This window comes from Triticum dicoccoides, chromosome 4B (assembly GCF_002162155.2).
Source record: "Triticum dicoccoides isolate Atlit2015 ecotype Zavitan chromosome 4B, WEW_v2.0, whole genome shotgun sequence".
Classification (NCBI taxonomy): Eukaryota; Viridiplantae; Streptophyta; class Magnoliopsida; order Poales; family Poaceae; genus Triticum; species Triticum dicoccoides.
In genome coordinates, this window is record NC_041387.1 from 74346672 (window position 1) to 74356473 (window position 9802).

Genomic DNA, 9802 nt, shown 5'->3' on the forward strand with positions numbered 1-9802 from the left:
CTTATAGCGCTGCTAGTTGCAGGTGCATTGCAGGTTGTTCCATGTTAGGACATGGATATCTGAGATATCACAATATCTCTTATTTAATTAATGCATCTATATACTTGGTAAAGGGTGGAAGGCTTGGCCTTTTGCCTGGTGTTTTGTTCCACTCTTGCCGCCCTAATTTCCGTCATGCCGGTGTTATGTTCCTTGATTTGCGTTCCTTACACAGTCGGGATTTATGGGCCCCCTTGGCAGTTTACTTTAAATAAAACTCTTCCAGCAAGGCCCAACTTTGATTTTACCATTTGCCTAATAACTAAAACTTGCATAAGGACCGGCTAGCACCCGAGGACTCTTAATCAACAACTCGGGCCAGTGCTCCTCATGAGTATTGGTCCAAACTGGGCGATGTTTGGCGCCCCATGGGCAACCAGGGTCTCAGACAACCCGATGTCTGACCCATCTGGTGTGCCCTGAGAACGAGATACGTGTGACTCCTATCAGGATTGTCGGTACATCGGACGGTCTTGCTGGTTTTGTTTTACCATTGTCGAAATGTTTGTGCACCGGGATTCCGAGTTTGATCGGGTTGCCCCGAGATGGAGGTTTTTCCTCCGCGGATCGTGAGAGTTTAAGATGGACTAAGTTGGGACACCCCTGTAGGATTTAATCTTTTCGAGCCGTGCCTGCGGTAAAGTGGCAGATTGGAAATTTATAATATCCGGTTGTAGAGAACTTGACACCAGATCCGAAATAAAATACACCAACCGCGTGTGTAACCGTGATAGTCTATTTTCGAGTGAGTTCGAGAAGAGAACACGGTGGGGTTATGTTTGACTCGTAAGTAGTTCAAGATCACTTATTGATCATTACTAATTGCGACCGTTATGCGTAGTTTACTCTTCTTACTCTTGTAGTCCTAAGTTAGCCACCATACAATGCTTAGTGCTGCTGCAACCTCACCACTTCTCCATTCCATACCCATTAAGCTTTGCTAGTTTTGATACCCATGGTGATGAGATGTTGAGTCCTTGTGGCTCACAGTTTGCTACAACAACAGGTGCAGGTACAGGTAATGCGATGATCTGACGTGAGAACAATGCTTGATTGCTTTTGGAGTTCTTCTTCATTTATCATAGGATGGGTTCCGGATGGAGCCTGAAATTAGCAGGGTAGATGTCGTTCTTTTTCGTTTGATTTCATCCGTAGTCGGATCCTGCTCTCTTCTGTATGATGGTTGCAATATATTGATGTATTCATGTTGTAGCTTGTGGCGAGTGTAAGCCTTTATATGGTATTCTCATCTTTTCAGTACATGGTATGTTGTAATGATATCCACCTTGATATGCGCTCGAAATGCGGTTGTGCCCCAATCATGAATTGGGATAGAATCGCATCTTGGGCGCTACAGAGAATCTCCGGCAGCAAGGCCCAATCCCGCCTGGATCTAGTCCTCTGACCGACGATGCATCCAGGAACGGCACCCGCCGGCGACACCAGGTAGCACGCCTATGAGCCACCTGCCTGTATGCCGCCATCGAAGTCACCGGGGTACCCCCGACCACCAGTCTGTTGTGGTTCCTCTCGCGCCGCCCCTCCAGATCCGTCCGACACTACGTCAAGAAGAACCATCGTGCACCAAGCCGGCGAGGAAGCGGCTCGTGCCACCCAACACAGCCGCAGCCACGATCTGGATGGGACCATTATCCCAAGCACGCCACAACGCCGCCATCACCAGCTTGACCCGCAGAACGCCACCGCTCGCCCAGTCCCGTGTGGGCCGGGACACAGCGGCTGCCGCGGAGTTCCTCCGCCCACAAAACTAGGGTCGCCGCGAGAGAGCACCTTGTCGCCGCCGTCGACATGGGCCTCGCCCGACGGCATCCTCCGGCAGCGGCGTGAGGGGGAGGGGATTGCGGGCGGCGGCACTAGATTTAGGTCGAGTCGCCCTGGACAGGGACGACCGAGGTTTTTTTTTGCCCGTATATTACAATTTCTATGTAATAGTACAGATCAAACTGATTTTCGATGGAATGATTGTCAACATGAACTCAAGTTACTCAGATTACGCTAATAAGGTTCTGCCAATCTTTCTTTGTGAAACTAAGATCTGGAAGGGAGTACAATTTTAAGAGGGCAGTTCAGAATGTTACAAAAGGCTAACCTTTGCCAAGTGGTCGGCACGATTTTTTAGTGTCTCCTTTTGCTCCATGATGAGATTAGAGAAGTGTTGATCCCTCTTGTTCTTAAGATCCAATAGCTTTCTGAAAGTGTACTTCAATGTGCTATCTGGCTGACTCAAGTTTGCAAGATTATGTTCAACGACAGATAGGTCATTGAAAATTAGAAACCCGAAATCAAGGCCAGTCACAGTCAGCCCAAGGGACAGCTCTCCGAGCATAAAAGCTGTGAATGGGGGATCTAAGCAAACATTATAAGAAAATCTTTCCAAATTCCTCCAAGCCCAGTGGTCGGTTTGGAATTCCAGACCAGAGGAGGAGGTATCTATCACTACCCTAGCTCCATGCATAGCACAAATAGAAAGCAGATCTCGTATCTCCTTGTCACTGTACAGGAAACCAGAAGGGTTAATTGTAGGGCCAGAAATATAGACCCAGGCCCAATTTTCTTCCTCAATTAGAGCTTTGTTTAGAGCCATTGGTTCAATCTTGAATCCTGAATCTAAATTTGTTGGAATGGTCGAGATGTTTGCGTTCATAAACTTTGCTGCTGAGACATAGTGCCCATTGGTGCCCAAAGGGAAAAAGAAGGTACCTTGTTCTTGCACGCAGCAAAGAACAAGCTTGTTGAAGAGTGCAACACAGGTGCTTCCATAGATAATTTCCATACCGAAGCCATCTAACCTGTCAGCATAACAGTCTCCTAGGAAACCACCATAGTAATGTTTCACCAGCTTTTTAATGCCGAATGAACATCAGTTTCAGAATCCGTGATGTTCTGCCTAACAAAACTTTCAAAAATGGAAGTGTTCACCACAGAAGGTACTGGCAAGAAGCTGCGGTCTAGATCCATATGAATGATACTAGATTCCTTGGAATCAGGAACGAAAAATTCAGCTTCTTTTAGGGTTGACATAGCTGAATTAGAAAATCCTATCATCTTCTGAGGTATCACTTCTGCAGGTTGTCTCTACAAAAGAGCAAGCAAACATCAAAAGCCTAACCAAAAAATAAACATTAAGGTCAAAAGATATTGCATAGGCCCCCTTTCTTTTGAAGTGCGATATTCCATAGATACCAGGGCACATTATTATTATTACTCATAGTTAGACATCATGGAACATAATCAGTCATCCTACTAATATATTTAGCTGTTCACTCTGAGTACCATCCAACTAGATGGCTGAGTTATGCTGAGAGGAATGTCCACTGTTGGCACCATTAGACAGAACAGTTTTCCATTATCATGAGGATGAGTGGAAAACTGGGAGAGTTAAGATATGATTACCTCTCGCTGTGCATGCCGGCTGTCAATTTGGAATGCCAGTAGCTCGCGAAAAAGACAGCCATAATACTGCTGGCTGATCACAGAAGTATGTTCTTCCAATAGCTCAATAGTTTGTGACAACGCCTTATAGACAGTTTCATCCTCAGATATGGCAAAACCAACTTCCAGATCAGAATAAACCTGCACAATAATCCAACTTCCAGATCAGAATAAACCTGCACAATAATCCAAAATAAGGTAGAGCACATGCAGATTAAAATATTTAGGAAGTTTCTAAAGTAGGTGTAAGAATGCAGAGAAGTTCAAATACAGTGTAGGATCGTCTTTAATGTATAAGACCAACCATTGATCACATATACACATCCCCCAGTGGGGTCAGGGCGTCAGGATGAGACACATAAGGTATTTAACTCATCATAATAAATCATAGTTAAAAGGAGACATGAGAGATCGATCCACCATGGAACAAAATTGATGTGGTAAAGTTATAGGCACCTGATCCTTTACTAGACCACAGAGTATAACTGCATGCGAAGCGAAGGTAGGGTGTTCTCAGCAAGATACTTCAACACACCATTAGAGTTTGGCGGGCTAGACAACACCAGATGCTCTGAAATATCTACGAACAGCCGGGAACCAACATCTCTTGTTGCACTTAGTATATTCACTAGAGCATCACTGGTGATAGCCTCAAACTTAGCCATGCCAGTAACAACCACCTGAGGCTTCAGTCTCCTGATCAACTCAATCAGCAAATCTGATTGGCGTGGTGCTTCAATTACAATGACTGTGTCTTTAGCATGGTTACAATCTGCTCTTCCCTGAAATTTTAAGAAGAAGCATTAACATCAACATTCTTGAATCATCATATTTTCTTCACCTAACAGGCATGCCTTTTCCATTATTCCCGTCGAACAATTTTTTTTAAAGAAGAAGAACATTGCACCATTAAGTAGTACAGACTGGGTGTTGCTTGAAGAAGTGTTGCACTACATTCACAAGCTGCATATGCATGCATGGGCCACACACAGGGAGTACCTCAATTGCTGAGGATGTTAACCATTGCTTCGGCAAGTGTCTAGTCAGATGTTCATCCACAATTGCAAGCGCCGGTGAGAACAGTCGAAGAGAAATTTCTATGGCAACAGCACGAGAAGGGAATACAGCAACATTCTGGTGCACCAGAAAAAAAAGGAGGATCATATGAAGCATATGATAGAAGCGGCAAATAAGTTGATCCTATGAATTTCTGGTATAAGCGAACGCAACTAAGAAGCCTTACATCAGAAGTTAATGGGATGTTGTAGTAGCTCTTCATAAATTCAGCAACAAGATTCCGGAAGTTTAAACATCCAAATGGAGGCTCACAAGGATTGGACTTATTCTCTTTCAAAAAACTAGCAAGGTATACTAGGAAGGCCATTTTTTCAGCAGCAACCGAATCATTATCAAAGGACAAATCAAGGGAGCTGCTGATTTCATTGAACCCATCTTTAAGAATCTCAAACAATTTCTTCACCTGAAAATCGTCTGAATTAGTACTACTTCCATCACTGTATTGTTTACTTTACAAATCTAAAGAGAGTGTGAAGGAACCTGAATGGGTTTGTGAAGTTGACAGCTATACACAGACAAAGCATGTGAAACACGGCCACCAGATTTCATGTATGCCTGGGCTGTGCGTGCAGAGACAGATTGATCCCCGACAAGGTCCATAAAAAATTCAAATTGATGTGGGCTGTTTTGTTCAATTTCAACTAAAGCTGAAATATCAGTGCCGGCAGCATGGAAAATTATCAACTAGTTGGTGATGATCCCAAACAAGAATATCAAATTGTAATATGATACTATGAGGCAAGAAATGGAAAATCTATGCCCTACTAAAACCAGAACATAATGCTGGCATGGAAAGATTTCCTGGTTTCACAATATTGATACCTGCATAATTTTTGTTTGCCAGAGCTTACTGATATGGAATCCACGGTGTAGAAATAGGCGTTCACAGACACCTTGACCTGGTCGGCCTCCTATGCTGAATATCATGATACCCATAGGCTTTATGACAGCTATCCCTTCTTCAACTGCCCGAGCAATCGACCCGAGGCCAAATTGGTCCTCAAAAAAAACCTGGAGGTAAGAGATGCAACAAGTTTACAAACATAACAAATAAGCACAAGGGAAATGGAATAGAACATTCAGCCATCATATGAAACATTGTCTTGATTAATACTATGTGTGCATCATGTCAAATGATGATGAAATGCTTAGCAACTGACAAAAACTTCTATTTATAGGGATCAAAAGAGATATGTTGCAACAAAATGAAGTTGTGCAAAAGGTTGAGGTCGGGGTGAGGAATTTCAAACATGGAATACTGCCAAAAGAGTTATTCTAGTATCCAGCATTTAGCCTAGTTGCCCTTTTAATGTAGACTGCCAGTCCTGTCCTTCCTAACCATCCAGTTAAAGTGTTAAATTGATTATGATACTAGTGGGACCAAGTTTTCAGTACAGATCCTATATTATTTATAAAAATTATTTAATTATATCAGACCTAGCAACACATGCCTACAAGGAAATAGCATACACTCCGAAGACATTTTTTTCTTATATATGGTTATATACAAAATGTAGTTACTTCAAAGAGCAATCAAGAAATATACTCCTGGTACTCCTACAGTCCTACACATGTCAATACATTCTCCTTAAGTGATAATCATGAAGAAGATATATCTCTACTTACCTGAAGAGCAGAGTAGTTGCTCAAGGAGTACAAAAACTTCTCACTTGAATTTTCAGTCATAATCTTTGATATTGCCTCTGGATTGGGGTTAAGAATCTGAAAAGCAGATTTCGAGAGTGAGCAATTTCTTTCAATTCTGGTCTACTATAATTTCCTTTCATGATACAGTAATAACTAACCGTACCTGTGGTATGCAGCCAACAATGCAATCAAGTTCTATCTTGTTATCTATACAGTATGAAAGAAGATCAGATTCATGGAATTCAACTCTATCCAGCAATGTTTTTCCCTCCCTGTCATAGACCGGGAGACCATTGTCGTCTAGGGCATTCAAGTACAGATTTATCCATGCAATATTGATGGCCCTTGGGTTCTGACAGAAATAAACAATACTCAGCTTGGGTTCTGACAGAAACAACGGCTGGACTATGAAGGTAACAACTAGCTGCTTGCAAATTAATTTGTTTGACTAACATGTGTGGATCAAAATCTAATTGGATGTTACTTCCCTCTTTCCTGCTTTAAAGGACACACTGCTCAGTTCAAGAAAAAAGGACACGATGCTCAGCATGGTTGGAACAATGTGCGGTATTATACTAGATCCTTGCTCAAAATTGAATAAAATATGCTCGGTAGATATTATTTTCCTCAGAGGTACCAAAAGTGTTATATCATTAAAGCAAAGTAAATGTATAACTGATGTGGCTCCCAGTTCTGTAGCAATGACGATATAAGATAAATTATTGACAGAACTAGAGAAAACCACCTTCAAAGGGGACAATTTCTCTGCAAGCGCAATAGATATCCAACCATTGCCACACCCCAGCTCTGCATACGTCTTATCCCTGGAAGTGGAATCTTGATGCTGATTAAGGCCCTCATAAAAAGCGAAGGACCAATCTTCAGGAGTGAAAATGCTAGGTATCTCCATCATTGTTAGCTTCGTGCTTTGCTTGAACCCTAGAAGCAGTTGATAAATTAGAAGAGAAAAATTGATAGTAACATTCTCAAAGTGTGTAGGCTATGCCCTATTTTTTCTCTTACTGCAATAAGTTTGATCGCTGCAGTTAGGATTGTTCTGCCAAAGATGAATTGTAAGAAGAAAAATAGATAACATCAACCTCCAAACTCTGCAGCTTACACAAAAGAATGAAAAAAAAAGATGCTTAGAGGCCATGAAAACATTTCTCTGAGTACCTCATTTGATCAATGCCTTGCTGTGTGCTAATCTCATGTGAACTTCAGTTGATCCTCTATAACTATCAAACTTCCACAAGAAAAGAAGGTGGTCACATTGAAGCCATATTTTTGAATGCAACTAGCTCACACACACACACACAAAAAAAAGTGTCTGTTTTTGGTTCACTTTCTCACACACATAAATCTGGCTCCAACTAGTCACCAAAAAAAACGTGTTCCTACAAAAACAAATAGTATATGCATATATTTCTAAACAAGTGTCTGTAAAAAAAAGTGCTAGGGATCAGATACACTAACAGAGTAAACCTCACGCAAGGAGGCGCATCACATTATGTGTTGTACCGAATACTGAAGCAACCTTAAAAGTTAAATAAATCTCATCAAGTAAACTATTTCAGACAGATCCAGAGTGCCATTGTTTCCATTTTATATGAACACCAAAAGTCCAAAACAGAGAGTTTGAATTATTCAACAAGCGAGACTGAAGTGTTCCCTGCATAAGGAGCAGGGGGGTCAAGTCTCTGCGCAAATTACACACTCATAGTCTCATACACAATTGCAGTCCAGGGACACCTGGCGCTTACATTAGTCAACAACATTATAGGCCGCCACATGGTTTGGTTGATACTCCAGTAGAATCGCCCACGTGCTTACCTAATAAGTACTACAATAACCCATAGACGTGACCATAAACAAGATCATTGTCATGCACGCATAGCTGTACTCTTACTTCTTTATTAGTAACGCAATCTAATCATCAAGACCTGATTCGTCGCAGTCCGGGAAATTTCCACGGCCAGACGGCCGATTTCCGCGAAAGGTGATATGAGAGGATCGGGGGACCGACCTTGGAGGTGCGGGTCGACGACGACGTCGCGGAAGTGGAAGGTGCGGAAGCAGTGCTCCTGCCCGGCGTCGAAGCGGCGGCGGATGGCGCCGAGGCGGCGTCGGGCCGCGGCGCGGGAGGCGCGGGCCTGGAGGCGCTCGAGCACGGCCTCGGCGGTGGCATACGCGGCCTCGCTCGACGCCGCGCACGACGACAGGAAGGCGTCCACGTCCTTGCTTTCGTCCTCGCTCGCCGGCGCAGCCATTCGCCCTGGTTGGTCTCCGTCCGAGAGGAGGACTGGAGGAGGCGGGCGGCGGCGCCGATCGTGGTGGCGGACGAGTGAGGTGAGGGGCAGAATCGTAATGGCTGCTTGGGGAGGTGGAAGAACCCCCGTGAAACAGTGCAGACACGACTGTCGTCGAGCCGTGGTCAACTGCCATGCTAAAATTAGCCCACTCAATCAAAGATGAACGCTGCTAGGAGTACACAGCCGACGCGCTGTGGACGATTCTCAAACGATGCAACGCATCAAGCCATTGCTGGGTGCAAAATTTCGTGTTTTGACCCTTTTATCAAACAAAATCAAGATCTGACCTCAGTTTAATTTTTTTTTTGACATCTGACCCTTTTGTTACCGTCAAAGAGCACAGCGGTAGGTTCACGCAGGCTACCGCCAGGGCTTCCGGCGGTGGCATGGACGGCCCACTGCCGTTAGCTAACGGCCAGCGCAACACCCTACCGCCGCAGGTCTTGGCGGTAGCCTGCGTGAACCTACCGCCGTAGGTCTTGGCGGTAGCCTGCGTGAACCTACCACCGTAGGTCTTGGCGGTAGGGTCCTATGGGTTTAGGTTTTTACAAGTTTTATTTGATTGTTTGTTTTGTCACAAGTTTCATATGGTTTCACAAATAGCAAAATATGAGCTCACATATTAGTAAAGGTTCCACGTAGCAAATATCAAACAGTTTACACATAGATTCGTAAGTACAAAATAGCAAATAGCAAACTTGTCTACATAGTTTGACAACCCCTACTAAACCATAGATGCATATGCAATAGAAATGTTTATAGTGCGGGTAAACCTCCCCCTCTCGTATGTTAGGGCTGGCCGTGGAGACAGATACGGCAGCGGATCTACTGGTTCAGGCGGAGGCAGAACGCTGGTCGGCATCCGACCGTTCAAGCACTCCCACCTTGCCTTGCCAGCTGGAGTTTTCGCCTCCGCCCTTCCCCAGCTGATGATATCGAACGCCGATGCACTTGGGGGCGGCATCCTGGCTCTCTCCTCTGCATTGCTTGTTGGGGAACGTAGCAGAAATTCAAAAAAATTCCTACGTATCACCAAGATCTATCTATGGAGAGACCAGCAACGAGTAGAAAGGAGAGTGCATCTACATACCCTTGTAGATCGCTAAGCGGAAGCGTTCAAGTGAACGGGGTTGATGGAGTCGTACTCGTCGTGATTCAGATCACCGATGATCCTAGTGCCGAACGGACGGCACCTCCGCGTTCAAAACACGTACAGCTCGACGATGTCTCCCACGCCTTGATCCAGCAAGGAGAGAGGGAGAGGTTGAGGAAGA

The 9802-nt window shown here is 44.2% G+C and overlaps 1 pseudogene; it reads right to left on the minus strand.

Annotated features, from left to right (window-relative positions):
- Positions 1-2078: 2078 nt before the first annotated feature.
- Positions 2079-8536, minus strand: LOC119295104 (annotated as a pseudogene).
- Between the last annotated feature and the right edge of the window lie 1266 nt (positions 8537-9802).